The sequence below is a fragment of the Trichomycterus rosablanca genome, unplaced genomic scaffold (assembly GCF_030014385.1).
Source record: "Trichomycterus rosablanca isolate fTriRos1 unplaced genomic scaffold, fTriRos1.hap1 scaffold_182, whole genome shotgun sequence".
Taxonomy (NCBI): Eukaryota; Metazoa; Chordata; class Actinopteri; order Siluriformes; family Trichomycteridae; genus Trichomycterus; species Trichomycterus rosablanca.
Genome location: NW_026947010.1, coordinates 85,554 through 101,000, shown reverse-complemented (window position 1 = coordinate 101,000; position 15,447 = coordinate 85,554). Strand labels below are relative to the sequence as shown.

At 38.2% G+C, this 15,447-nt stretch overlaps 1 non-coding gene across 1 annotated transcript; it reads right to left on the bottom strand.

Annotated features, from left to right (window-relative positions):
• Positions 1-3,960: 3,960 nt before the first annotated feature.
• trnai-aau (transfer RNA isoleucine (anticodon AAU)) lies at positions 3,961-4,034 on the bottom strand. The gene has a single exon. It is a non-coding gene; the product is annotated as a tRNA-Ile (tRNA).
• Between the last annotated feature and the right edge of the window lie 11,413 nt (positions 4,035-15,447).

Below are 15,447 nucleotides of genomic sequence, written 5' to 3'. Positions count from 1 at the left end.
ATAATATTAAATAACATCATAAAATAAAAAGAACAACAATAGCAACATAAATGTAAAAGAAACAAACAAGAAAACCCTTTACCTTCCTGTTAGAATCCTGGCAGCCACTTTAACAAAGCTGGTGTCTCCAGCAGGTCGTTTCTAATGAAGAACGTGCAGAAGATCCTTCTTACCAAGTGACTCAGCTACAAGTCTAGAGTTTAGTCCTTAAATAGAGATGAGGACAAAGACCCAAGACCAGTTCAAAACTCTGCATTGGTCAATCATCAGACAACTATTCACACCTTCTTGTGTGAAGTACTAGCTCATTATCTATGGAACGTGTGCAAATGAACTAGATGGAGCCACAAAGCATGATGGGTGAAGTCAAACTACACCTATTTATCTCAGCAGAGAAGTTATTTACATTTAATCCTAAACACAAACAAGGAATTGAAAGGCTATTCTGTAAAGTGAAATGACATGAACTTAGATAAAGCTTTTATGATAAGAATCTAAGTCATGTAAAATGCTGTATGTATATTTGTGTGTATTAGTTTCTACTGTATATGAGGAACAATAAGAAAACTATAAGAGGAAACACCCACCTATACATTTATCTGTATTTATGGTGTAGAAATATTTACTGTGCACTTGTGTGTCTGTGAACTGTTTGATTTACTACTGCGGTCAAGCCTCCACTTCAAAATGCTCAGTCAAATCAGCTCCCACATTGTTTGTGAAGATGTACGTATACTAAACATTACGGTAAAAGCGTCTGGCGGAACTATTTAGGATAGAATTTCAGGCTTTAATATAAAAGGTTTGGTAATAACTGGAAATTATGATTTTACTTTAAATTTAAAGTAAACTAAAATATAATCTAAGCTCATTCCCGTTTTAATTTAGATTGTTATTAAATGGAATAATCTTGATTACATGAATTGTTATTGTTATTAAAAGGAATTCTCTTGTTTCCACAGAACAATTCAACTTCATAATGATAGTACATCACCTGTAGTTTACACTCAGTTAATATCAAGACATTCTGATGTATCATTTCTAAATACATTCTAGAAATGTGACAATATTAAAGGCCTTTATTATAAAGTTTAAGGGTACCAAAAAATAGGGTTTAAATCAGGGGTGGGCAATTAAATTTTCCAAGGGGCCACATAAGAAACTGGGACTGTTGTGGAGGGCCGGACCAATAAGGTGAACTTAATTCTGCTCAATATTAATTTTGTCTCTTTATTTACATTCACATTTTTAGCATTTAGCAGATATCTTTATCCAAAGCGATTTACAATACAGTTACAGTATATAGTCTGAGCAATAGAGGGTTATGGGCCTTGCTCAAGGGTCCAACAGCAGCAACCTGGCTGTGGTGGGGCTTGAACCAGCGACCTTCTAATTACTAGTTCAGTACCTTAAGCACTACGCAACGACTGCCCACTCTTTACTAAAAGCAGTAGATTGTAAACAAAATACAACACAAAAAAGTATCAATCGGAATGTAAAATGAAAGTATATTATTAATAATAAAAGATTCACTAGTAGTACACTGATCATTCATTTGCCATTCCACCAATATCTGTGACCCCCTGGATTCTGGGCTAGTTTCAGCTTCAGGGTTGATTTTAGACCAGGCTGAACCTGGCAACTTTCGTGATTTTCCCGCCAAATTGGGCTACTTTCAAAATGTGTCACGGCTGTCTGAAAGCTTTCTTTACAAACCGTACAAAATGTTTTAATGAGGATTTATGCTCACATACCTATGAACAAGGTTTGCTAGTTTTAGCATGTGAAGGACGGGTTTAGACAGAATTTGAGCTGGATATTTGTGCTGGACTTGGCAACCCTGGGTAGAGTTGAATTGTTTAGTGTTGATTCCAGTTGCTGCTGGAGGTAAACAGACCGAGTACAAGTACAGTCTGTGTTCCTGTAGTTATGAACTGCTCTCATTCTCAGCAGTTTGAACAGGATTTGAACGGAAGGTAAAGCTCTTATTTTCAGGTTTTGTTTCCTTCACTTTATTAATCTTTATGTTTCCTTAGTGAGCTCGTATCACTGCTCAGAATGTAGAAAGTGCTTCAGTAAATCCAACAGTTCACATATTTCTACACCATAAATACAGATAAATCTATAGGTGGGTGTTTCCTCTTCTAGTTTTCTTATTGTTCCTCATATACAGTAGAAACTAATTCACACAAATATACATACAGCATTTTACATGACTTAGATTCTTATCATAAAAGCTTTATCTAAGTTCATGTCATTTCACTTTACAGAATAGCCTTTCAATTCCTTGTTTGTGTTTAGGATTAAATGTAAATAACTTTTCTGCTGAGATAAATGGGTGTAGTTAGACTTCACCCATCATGCTTTGTGGCTCCATCTAGTTCATTTACACACGTTCCATAGATAATGAGCTAGTACTTCACACAAGAAGGTGTGAATGGTTGTCTGATGATTGACCAATGCAGAGTTTTGAACTGGTCTTGGGTCTTTGTCCTCAGCTCTATTTAAGGACTAAACTCTAGACTTGTAGCTAAGTCACTTGGTAAGAAGGATCTTCTGCACGTTCTTCATTAGAAACGACCTGCTGGAGACACCAGCTTTGTTAAAGTGGCTGCCAGTATTCTAACAGGAAGGTAAAGGCTTTTTTATATTTAGTTTATTTTACATTTATGTTGCATTTGTTGTTCTTTTTATTTTATGATGTTATTTAATATTATCAGGTTAATATATTCAGACAGTTTAAAATAGCTTTATGCTCATAATTGTGGTGATTTATGAAGCCTTTTTTACTCCCAGCACACCAAAGATTTACACTTGTGAGCTAATTATTAGTCCTGTCATCAACTGGATTAGATTTGCTTGGTGCAGGACTATTTGCAAGTTATTTATAGTTATTTAATTATTAATATCTGCAGTATTTATAAGTATTTTATCCTGATGTTCTTTGAATTCAGATTCTCACTTAGACGTGAAGTGAATTTAATGTTTTTATTACTAGGTGAAGAGTTTAATATTATTGTGGTATTAATGTAGTAAAAGTAATTCTAATTAATCGACTTGTTTCTTTGTTTCTGTTGCTTTCCAAGGAAACAGTTTCTACAGTCTTATCAAAGCACAAACATGAAGAACTATCATCACTGCTCAGAGTGTGGGAAGAGTTTTACTATGCAGAGTAATCTCAAACAACACCAGCGCATTCATACAGGAGAGGAAAGAACAGAAAAGAGTAGAAGTGAAATTCAGAGCATTTATTATTTAAAGTGTTACTACTAAATGTAATAAGAGCTACCAGTACTGCTACTAGGTCCCACTGTCACTCTGTTAATCACTGTGCTGCTGGTGAAGAAAAGGTTGACTACAGATGAACGTCTGATATCGGAAGCTAAGCAGGGGTGGGCCTGGTTAGTACTTGGGTGGGAGACTTGCCTGGGAATACCAGCTGCTGGAAGCTTTTATGGCTCTTTTGTGTTTTTGTAACGTGTTGTAGACCTGCACTGGCGACTGTTTTTGGTATACAGGAAAGAAAAGGCTGAATGCAGGTGAAAAGGTGTTATTTGGCAACCAGCACTGTGTAAAATATTGGACAGAACACATGATGGGTTATTTTAACTTGTTGGGTTGTGCAGTTTAACCATTGTGCTGAGCTGTGAGGTTTTTTTTTATCATGGATCAACTATGTAACTTTACTGCAGCTTGTATTTAAATGAAAGGTTTACATTGCTGTCTTCAGGATTTCCTCTTTAGTGATATTTAATGTTAATAGCTGTTCTGATCTAAAAGATGCTGCTGCCTTTGACCTTTAAAACTGAGAAGTGACTTGTGAGATAATTCAAATAAACATTTGTTTTATGCAACTTTAAACCTGTAATAAAAGGTGAACATTTTAAATGTGTCTTTATTTGCTTTAACTAAGCAGTTTCTGTAGCAGCTTGTTTGTTAGATTAAGTCCAAAAGTGGGTGTGGCCAGTACAGGGATCGAACCCGCGACCTTGGCGTTATTAGCACCACGCTCTAACCAACTGAGCTAACCGGCCGACGTCCAAGGGCAGGGCATATACCCACATACCCGATTCTACACTGACCGCCCTTCAGTTATGGAGCTGCCACACAGAAAAGATGGAGAGCTTTACTGTTGTTGAGCAGAACAGATCTTCGTGTGAGATGACTGAGGTTCATGTATTTTTCTTTTAAGAATAAATAAAACCGTAACCGTAAAACTGTAACCTCTTACTTTCCTAATACTTTTATTCTACACGATCTAAATTTCTTTTAGTCTTCTGCCATGTGCAGTACAAGAATTCACTAAATTACACAGCAGCTCTCTTTTTATTTATTTATTTATCTTTGCTATTGACAAAATTGATTGTAAGCATTTATAAAGGTCATGCCACGTTCATTAGGTGAAATGAAGCCAGAATTAAAGATGGCAGAAGAACAGGGTGGTATTCTTACTTTCAGTGATTAAATTACTCAGGTTAGAAAGTCCTGATACGCAGCACAGGCTCACCTGACTCTCTCTCAACCATGCTACCTTTAATCATTAAAGAGGGTACGGGGATCAAACTCGCGACCTTGGCGTTATTAGCACCACGCTCTCACCAACTGAGCTAACCGGCCCTTTATTCCTACTAACATGCAGATCAACATGTGTAATTAAATCCATGCGATCAGCTTTAGTGAATTTAATCATTATTATTATAACTTGTCTATGTCACTGATTCTGTACCTCTGTACTCCCAGAGCATGTTCAGTGTTTAGGTGCCACACCCCTTTTGTGATTGGTCTCCAGGTAATTAGACCCAGCTGTACCTGGTCTGAGCTGAGAGCATTTAAGAAGGCAGTTGGGAAACAGTCACTGGAGACTATAGGCTTGTTCGACTTAACCCGGCGCTGCGCAGACCGATCGCCGCCTGGCTTGGTACGGTGCATGCCGGTTAGTTTTTTTTGTCCGACTTGCGTCGGCGCCACCGGCGCGTCATGATGACAGACTCGTTATAATCTTGCGAGAGCGCGGCGGCTGCAGGCGGCGGAACCGGTCACTGCAGTTGCTCTCCACGGGCTGCGCTACCTGAGAGACGGCTTGATGACGACAGAGCTTAATCCTCATTGGCTAGAAGCTCCGCTGAATCCTCTGGCGGTTGTTTCGTTTCATTCTAAATCTGTTTATTTGTCTTAAAGACCTGATATTTTACTGTTTTAAGTTTCTCATTGTATTATTGTATGGCTTGTTCCTCTGTTTTTTTTTTTATCTTATTTTCTTTTTTATTATTATTATTTTGCACCCCCTAGATTGTAATTTATAGGTATGACATCCTCCACGAGAATTTGTATTCTTTTTTTATTGTTCTGTATGTTATGTTGTTTAAAATAATAAAAATAATAAAAAAATAAAATAAAAAAAGACCTGATATTTGCGAAATACTATCATGCTTTCTAGTAGCATGACAGTTTATTTTCGTACAAATTGCAACATATTTTATAATTATCATTCCATATCATGAAAAGACTCAAGTAAGCTACCTGATATTTCTTTAATGTAACATATCTTTTTATCTTGATGTTTTTCTAGAACTTCTGATGGTTCTTGTCTTTCAATTTTATTAATATAAAGCAATCTGAATTGCTGTAATATTTTATATCTTAACTGTTTTTAATAACACTCTATCACTATTACACTTTGATTTATTTTTCATTCTTCCTTGTAAACTTTGTAAACATTTTAAAATATGCTACATAAATAAAAATGTGTGGATGAACATGGTGTCATGTTTCTTTACAAGAACCAAGGCCAGAAGGTAAACAATCTTGTTCAGAAGATGATTGTGTTAAGAGATTGATCTTCAATAAACCACAGCCACTATTCATCATCAATGCCTAAATAACTGATGTGTCAGTGCTCGAAGAAGCACAATTGTACAATGTACTTATTAACCACATTATTCATTAGTGACTCATACTGGGCACATCGGTGAGCATACTGAAGTATACTGTTTAACAATGCATCTATAAAATACAGTGGCATGCGAACATTTGGGCACCCCGGTTAAAATTACTGTTACTGTAAACAGTTAAGCAAGTTGAAGATAAAATTATCTCCAAAAGGCATGAAGTTAAAGATGACACAAAACATTTTTTTATTATGTCTCTATAATGAATTACATCTTGGTTGTGAGGTTGTAGTGAATGCTGTTCATCATCCTCTTCATCCTGCACATCATCACCATGGTCTACTGGCTCCAAGCAAACACTGTGTAGAATGCAACAAGCTGACACCGCTGAGCTGATGGATTGGACATTTCTCAAGTGCAGGCATCGGAGTCTCCTAAACTTTGCTTTCAGAATGTCTGAAATGACCTCTAAATTCTGAGAGACTATAGAGGGGGACAACATCCTCTACAAAATGTTGTATTTTTGGAACAAGCCTAAAGAAGGGTAAATGTGATTAAGTCCTTACGTAGACAAAATAATTATGTAGACAGTTTGGACTTTAAGCCACTTTGACACAATATAATTGCAGTCTATTTACCATATACACAACCATAATGATTAAGGTCTGATTGAGTGCACTTTATAATTTCCATCTAATTATTTCTAGAACACTTTTATATACATTGTTTATCATATTCACTAATTCTACCTTGAACAAACCATATATTTGGAATTATGTATTCACACGTTTTCATGTGAAATGTTTCAATAAACAGTCTTGAAAAATAGGCTACTTAGTTTAGGTCTATTCATTTAAACTGTTGTAGACAAATATTTAAATCTATTCAATAACATAAATATGTGTTTGATAACATGTTTGTTAGAACTTTTCTTTTTCACCAATCTACAAGATAAATGAATGATGAGTAAAACTATATTTATTTACAGATTTTACAGAAACTTAGTTTGACACTTTATGGTCATCTATATTCACCACTATGGATTTGGAAAACAAACGCTGGGCTTAACCTGCTCAATGATCAAGAATGTTTAGTTCGATTTCACGCAAAAGCAGAGCGATTTCTACTGCATCCACTTCATCAGCCACGTAGAACAGGAACGCCGCGAGATCCGCTATAGCTCACGTTTGTTGCAGGTGGCGACTGTCCGACTTGACGGCTTTCTTTTAACCTCCTCCCCCAACTGCAACTGGCAGCTCTCGCTGACCACCAAGGCGAGGCGCAGTTCATCTCGAACAAGCCTTATGTTGTATTGGCTCTCTTGCAGCGGTTTGGTTTGTCAGGTTGGTCCAGTTTGCTCATGTTCTTGTTTGTTCATTCCTAGAAGTCTAGTTCATGTTTAGATTAGCATTAACATTTAGTTTAGCCTTTAGCTTAGTTCATGTGTGTTTAGTTTAGTACTTAGCTTTGCAGTCAGCATAGGTCATGTGTTTGTGTTTGGTTTTGTGTATATTAGGCTTTTCTTTTGTTACTATTAAGTATCTTTTTGTAAAACATCTCTGTGTGTCCGCCCCCTCTTGTCCAGTCTAGCCATAAAAGCGTTAAGCCGTTTAGCTACCTAGCTAACCATCAAAAATTAAGTTCTCCTTTAACCTTAACTTTTTACTTAACAAACTATATTTATGTACATAAATGCCATTCAGATGTTAGAAGTGTGTTAATAACGTCAAATAATAGATAATATGTAATATCTTACCATGTTTTTTATTGTAAGGTGATGAAGTATCTCAGATATTCAAATTCTCGTGCACGTCAAAGTTGTTCGTGCACATGTGCAGTTTTGACCATATGACCCAACATAATAATTTCTATTACACTTTAAGCAGCTTACTTTCATTATTATGTACAATTTACTAAGTTCATTTTTTCAGTGTAGTGTGTAAAGCATGCTGCTAATAATAATACAAATAATAATAACTGTTAATATTATAATAATAACTGTCTTATTCACATTAGAACGATGCCAAAGTCCTACAAAGGAAATGGAGCTGGAAGAGCAGACCTACAGTTCTGATATATGGTCTGAAGATTGAGTGTGGATATCTTTGGAAATAACGAACGAGGTAAATATAGTATCCATTAAAGACCTAGAAGAACCATCTGAAGATTTAATCTCAAACAGAGAGACACATTATGGATTTGTTTGAGCCAAACCAGTTTAAAAAGTGAAATCTTTACTTTATCTTTACTCCCTACCTGAGAGGAGAGGACATACCATTTACAAATTTACATCCTGCAACGCTCTGTATTTATTTACAATACAAAATAAGCCCAACCCACTTCGGACACACATCACAGTGACTGTTCTCCATCATGGACCGATTCGTCATCTAAAATCAGAGACATGGTTTACTCCAGCAAGCAACAGACGCAGAGGAAAAATTGGGAGAACATGAAGTTCATGGAGTTAGCCAGGAGTACCACAGACAACCAAGAACACCACCAATTGAAGAGATGGTGTAAATAAAAACATCATGAAAACAATTGCCACAGAATTAAGAAAATCCATCCAGATACATGACAACATTCTGATGGAATTGTACCTCACACTGCAAGTTATGAATGAGTGAGACCAGTTTGTTCAGTACACTGGGTTACACAGAAACAGGGATTAGCATCTTGTACACCTGTACTACTGTACTTAGATGCAACAGGAGGTGTGGCGCCTACAATACCTAAACAAAATTGAAGAATCCTGTATTACTCCCTTACCTTACCTGGAAAAGATCGAGATGCTTCTCCTCTATCAACTCCCCCACTAACATTTTTAAAACAGTTGGTGCTTAAATTGTCCAGGTATACCAGCCTCAGAGTTCATAATGTGGAGACTGATTACAGCTGAGCTTTGATGCAGGCTGGTATTTTGGTATTTAACAGAGAGCACATTGATGTGTACCTGGATAAAACATATGCACTGCCAAGAAGTGCAAGTCATGGGCAGAAATAAAGTCATTTACAATTTTGCATCTTCACTCTGCTCATATTATCAAGGCAGTTGTTTCTGTTATTGCACAGTAGAATATTGACCGTGGACTTAAAGATTTCTCCACCTATATTTTACCAGACTGCAGAACACTTGTTTTGGAGGAAGGCTGTGAGAGTTTTAGGCACTTCAGTACTGTTTTGTTGGCAAAGCAGCTGTCTTGAAATTCTCAAGGACCTTACACTCAAGGAAAGATCACAACTCCTTGGGTATTATACAGATGATGACAAGCCAGAAGTCTGAGATGATGCAAAGAAGAAGTTAAAACCACAGTGGATATAAAAGACAATGATGAAGACAATGCCTGTCATTGTCCTGAAAGTTCTTTTGGACAATAATTTTGGAATCTTTCATCTGTGAAGTGGGACAATGCTAGGGGATAAAAGAACAGATGATGACCTTACTTCAGGTCAAACAAGAGACATGAACTGTCATGTTGAGAATTGGTTTGGCATAACAAATACATCCATTCTTCAAAATGGAAAGTTGATCTACACTTTGCGACACACAAGACTTTGTGACACTGTGGCCCCATGAACTGTTGAATGGTGAAGTCAGTTTATAATTACAGTGGGGCCAAAAAGTATTTAGTCAGCCACTGATTGTGCAAGTTCTCCTACTTAGAAAGATGAGAGAGGTCTGTAATTTTCATCATAGGTACACTTCAACTATGAGAGACAAAATGAGAAAAAAAAATCCAGGAAATCACATTGTAGGATTTTTAAAGAATTTTTTTGTAAATTATGGTGGAAAATAAGTATTTGGTCAATAACAAAAGTTCAACTCAATACTTTGTAACATAACCTTTGTTGGCAATGACAGAGGTCAAACGTTTCCTGTAATTCTTCACCAGGTTTGCACACACTGTAGCTGGTATTTTGGCCCATTCCTCCATGCAGATCTCCTCTAGAGCAGTGATGTTTTGGGGCTGTCGCTGGGCAACACGGACTCCACAAATTTTCTATGGGGTTGAGGTCTGGAGACTGGCTAGGCCACTCCAGGACCTTGAAATGTTTTTTATGGAGCCACTTCTTCGTTGCCCGAGCGGTGTGTTTGGGATCATTTTCATGCTGGAAGACCCAGCCACGTTCCATCTTCAATGCTCTCACTGATGGAAGGAGGTTTTGGCTTAAAATCTCACGATACATGGCCCCATTCATTCTTCCCTTAACACGGATCAGTCGTCCTGTCCCCTTTGCAGAAAAACAGCCCCAAAGCATGATGTTTCCACCCCCATGCTTCACAGTAGGTATGGTGTTCTTGGGTTCTTCTTCTTCCTCCAAATACGACGAGTTGAATTTTTACCAAAAAGTTCCATTTTGGTTTCATCTGACCACATGATATTCTCCCAATCCTCTTCTGGATCATCCATAAGCTCTCTGGCAAACTTCAGACGGGCCTGGACATGTACTGGCTTAAGCAGAGGGACACGCCTGGCACTGCAGGATTTGAGTCCCTCTCGGTGTAGTGTGTTACTGATGGTAGCCTTTGTACTTTGGTCCCAGCTCTCTGCAGGTCATTCATCAGGTCCCTCCGTGTAGTTCTGGGATTTTTGCTCACCGTTCTTATGATCATTTTGACCCCACAGGATGAGATCTTGACCCCAAGGGAGATTATCAATGGTCTTTTATGTCTTCCATTTTCTTACAATTGCTCCCACAGTTGATTTATTCACACCAACCTGCTTGCCTATTGTAGATTCACTCTTCCCAGCCTGGTGCAGGTCTACAATTTTCTTCCTGATGTCCATTGACAGCTCTTTGGTCTTGGCCATGGTTGAGTTTGGAGTCTGACTGTTTGAGGCTGTGGACAGGTGTCTTTTATACAGATAACGAGATCAAACAGGTGCCATTAATACAGGTAACGAGTGGAGGACAGAAGAGCTTCTTAAAGAAGAAGTTACAGGTCTGTGAGAGCCAGAAATCTTGCTTGTTTGTGGGTGACCAAATACTTATTTTCTACCATAATTTACAAATAAATTCTTTAAAAATGCTACAATGTGATTTCCTGGATTTTTTTTTTTCTCATCTTGTCTCTCATAGTTGAAGTGTACCTATGATGAAAATACAGACCTCTCTCATCTTTCTAAAGAGGAGAACTTGCACAATCAGTGGCTGACTAAATACTTTTTGGCCCCACTATATATATATATATATATATATATATATATATATATATATATATATATATATATATATATATATATATATATATATATATATATATATATATATATATATATATACATATATATATATGTATATATATATATACATATATATATATGTATATATATATATACATATATATATATACATATATATATATATATATATATACATATATATATATATATATATATACGTACTCAGTATGAGCAGAAAGACGCGACTGACTTACACTTTTACATTTAGTTCTTATTGCTATATTCTGAATTGTATTTGTTTGTAAACTGTGAATTAGTTCTTAATCTGGTCGTGATGTTAGTGAATTAAACCTACATCTCTCTGATGGTCTGATCGATGAGCTGTCTGTTCTAACATGCTGCTTAAGCCCGGCTAGTTCAGTCGGTTGAGCTTGAGACTCTTAATCTTAGGGTCGTGGGTTCGAGCCCCACGTTGGGCGAGTATCTTCATTACATGTCTACAGAAACCAAAAGAACGTTCTTCCACTTTGGACAGTCGGTCTCCAGTGACTTATCAGGTGGATATTTGTGCTTGTAGGACTGTTGTTTACTGGATGTTTTTCAGTTACTTATTTCCACTATTCTGTGGGACTACACATTGTTGTTGTGTCTCATATTAGTTTGATCAACAGGCAGGTTGTGCAATAAAAGGCGCTCGTCACTGGGTGGGCTCGAACCACCAACCTTTCGGTTAACAGCCGAACGCGCTAACCAATTGCGCCCCAAAGACACAGGCACTGTTGCTTTATTGGATGGTACACATGGGTCACATGACTAGCTAAACGTTTACTTCAGGCTAATAAACAAAGTAATTACACAAGGTTATATTGAACATAGTCATGGACAATTTAGTGTCTCCAGTTCACCTCACTTGCACGTCTTTGGACTGCGGGAGGAAAACGGAGCACCCGGAGTAAACCCACACAGACACGGGGAGAACATGCAAACTCCACACAGAAAGGACCCAGACCACTCCACCTGGGGACTGAAAGCAGGACCTTCTTGCTATGAGGCGACAGTGCTATGCACTTATTTCAAGTTCACACCACACGACTTTCCAAGTCGTCAGGTCGCTGTACAGTTCACACTACACGATTGGATCTCTTGTAATCGAGAGTCTTTCAAGTCGGTGTGTATTTCACACTACATTTAAATTTTTGGCATTTAGCAGACGCTTTTACCCAAAGCGACTTACAGTATTAAGACAGTACACAGTCTAAGCAATTGAGGGTTAAGTGCCTTGCTCAAGGGCCAGTAAACCAGTGAACCTTTGCTTACTAGTCCAGTACCTTAACCGCTAAGCTACAACTGCCCAAGGCTGGTCACTGATAGGGGGTCACACACTACACCATCTATCACCAACTGGAATCACAGGCGAGCTTCTCTGGTCTCCCAAACTACGTTTTGTCACGAAAACAAACGCGAGATGTGACGAGGGGTTTAATGATACCACGTCCAAAAATGTACGTCAACAAGTAGCGAGCGATTAAAGTTTGTGCGCTGATGTGCAGCGTAAAATCAAAAAGAAAAATAAATAAATTTAAGTGGATTTGACTTGGATTGTTCTATAGTGAGCTGGAGGTTAATAAATATTTTTTGCAATGCAATGTTGGTGTTATGTTTTGTAGAGAACGATCAAGTCAGATATACTGTAAAACTTGTGTGTGTGCTGATGTATTCTGATATAAACTATTTAACGCCCCTGTCCCACCTTTTTACACTCCTCCCCTGCGTTTCCCCTCACACCGTATCTTGTGTTCTCATTGGCTGTTCGACATAGCACTCATAGCCAGTCGGCCAACTCAGATCCAGAAATCTGACATGCTAGATATCTCGATTCTCGAGTAGCTCGGATCGAGTTGTTGAGTAGTTCACACATAGTGATTGAGAACTATGTTTATAAACGATTCTTTTTCATTTCTACAATGTTTCCATTCATATAAGCGTTCATATGATTCCTTCAGCACTACTTACTGCGTGCAGGACCTGAGTCGTATCTGGTCCAGTCACTGGTTGGCGGCATTAAGCTCAATCAAGAACTTTAAGAAATAGATTGTAGCCTGTGGTATAGGGGTTTCGTCTTTTTGAGGATATGTCCTAGATTGAAGCCAAGCAGGCAGTTATTGAGCCAGCTAGGGTCCTAGCAATCGGGCATTTAGGCGGACACCTTCGGGTCCTGAGGGTAGTTTGCCTCGTTGCTGGGCTAGTGTGGGTAGCGGCGTTCGGCATCCTGGGCTGTTTGGTGGAGCATTGGCTGCTGTGAAGGTCGGTTGCGTTACTCGTTTGTTTGTTTCAAATGTAATATTTGTAGCCAGCGACTGAAATGGTTTTTTTTTCTGTTAGATAGTGAGGGACGGGCATAGACGAGACGCCTTGGTTCCCGGTAGCATTAGCTGGTCTGAGTGGAGCTGAGCTGCTGCTGTTTGGCGACAGCGTGGTACACAGTTTAAAGTAGATATAGAACCGTATGTAAGAAAGGGTACTGTGGAGTGCATTCGTTTTATTTCGGTTCTGTTTTGTTCGATATGACTGATAATCCAATGCTGCTTTGCCTGTTATTAGCCGGAAGCTAAAGTAACCTGGCCGTGTGGGAGAACACAAACAGCAGGATAGTGTCTGACTAATGCCGTTTGCTCTATGCTAGAGCAGGTATGTATGTGTTTTATTTATTAAACATGTAGTTAAGCTAAATAACCATTTTGTGGCCCCTGGTTGTAGCTTTTAGATGGATGGATGGATGGATGGATGGATGGATGGATGGATGGATGGATGGATGGATGGATACTTTATTTATCCCGAAGGAAATTATTGGTCTCCAGTAGTTTTAACAAAGAAGAGAAAGCTTAATACAAATACAAAATAAGGTCAAATACAAATACAAAATAAAGTAAGTAAAATAAGGTGCATTAATACAGCATATGGTATACAACAGAATAACAGCATGTGCAAATTAGGCATCTGTACATGTGATAAAAGCAGCAGTGTATCTATTCTTATAAACAATATATACAGATATATAAGAATAAATATAGAGATAAGGATGTTGTTATAGTTATAAATATCTACAATGTATAATTTATGGGTATATATATGTATATAAAATAGAATATGAATAGAGATTGTGTATCAGATATAAAATATGTCATAAAATATGGATGAGAATAGTGGTGGTAACATACAGATAATAATAGCAGTATGTATGTAGATAAAATTATAAAATTATAACCGATATATACATACAGGTATGAAAACAAGAATGTAAGTACAGAATATGTAAAGTGGCAATACAAATGTATGTTTGAGTTGTTGATTCGGTTTAACGACCCCGTCGTTGTGTGGTGTTAAACAGTCTGACTGCTTGGGGTACAAAAGACTTTCTCAGCCTGTCTGTAGAGCAAGACAGAGACAGCAGTCTATCACTGAATACACTCCTCTGTCTGGTGATGGTGCTGTTCAGAGGGTGCTGTGTATTGTCCATGATTGATAAGAGTTTTTTTAAAAAGAGTTCTTTCCTCAGCCACCTGCATGAAGGTGTCAAGCTCTGTGCCAATCACAGAGCCGGCTTTTCTCACCAGCCTGTCCAGTCGTGTGGCATCGCTCTTCTTCATGTTGCCACCCCAACACACCACAGCATAGAAAAGAACACTGGAGACGACAGACTGATAGAACATCAGCAGGAGTTTTTTACAGATTTTGAAGGACCCAAGCCTTCTCAAAAAGTGGAGACGGCTCTGTCCTTTCTTGTAAATAGTGGCTGTGTTATCTGTCCAGTCCAGTTTATCGTTGAGTTGTAGTCCCAGGTATTTGTAGGTCCTGACCACCTCAACGTCAGCCCCCTCAATTGTGATAGGTCGAAGATGGGGCTTGTGCCTCCGGAAGTCCACCACCATCTCTTTAGTTTTGGAGGTGTCCAGCTGTAGATGGTTTGACGTGCACCATGACACAAAGTTATCCACCAGGTACCTGTATTCCTCCTCCTGCCTCCCCGCCCCAATACACCCCACAATTGCAGTGTCATCTTCTTCTGCATGTGGCATGACTCAGAGTTGTACTTAAAGTTGGAGGTGTACAGGGTAAACAAGACAGGGGAAAGTACAGTCCCTTGTGGTGCCCCAGTGCTACTGACTACTACAGTGTATCACAAAAGTGAGTACACCCCTCACATTTCTGCAAATATTTTATTATATCTTTTCATGGGACAACACTATAGACATGAAACTTGGATATAACTTAGAGTAGTCAGTGTACAACTTGTATAGCAGTGTAGATTTACTGTCTTCTTAAAATAACTCAACACACAGCCATTAATGTCTAAATGGCTGGCAACATAA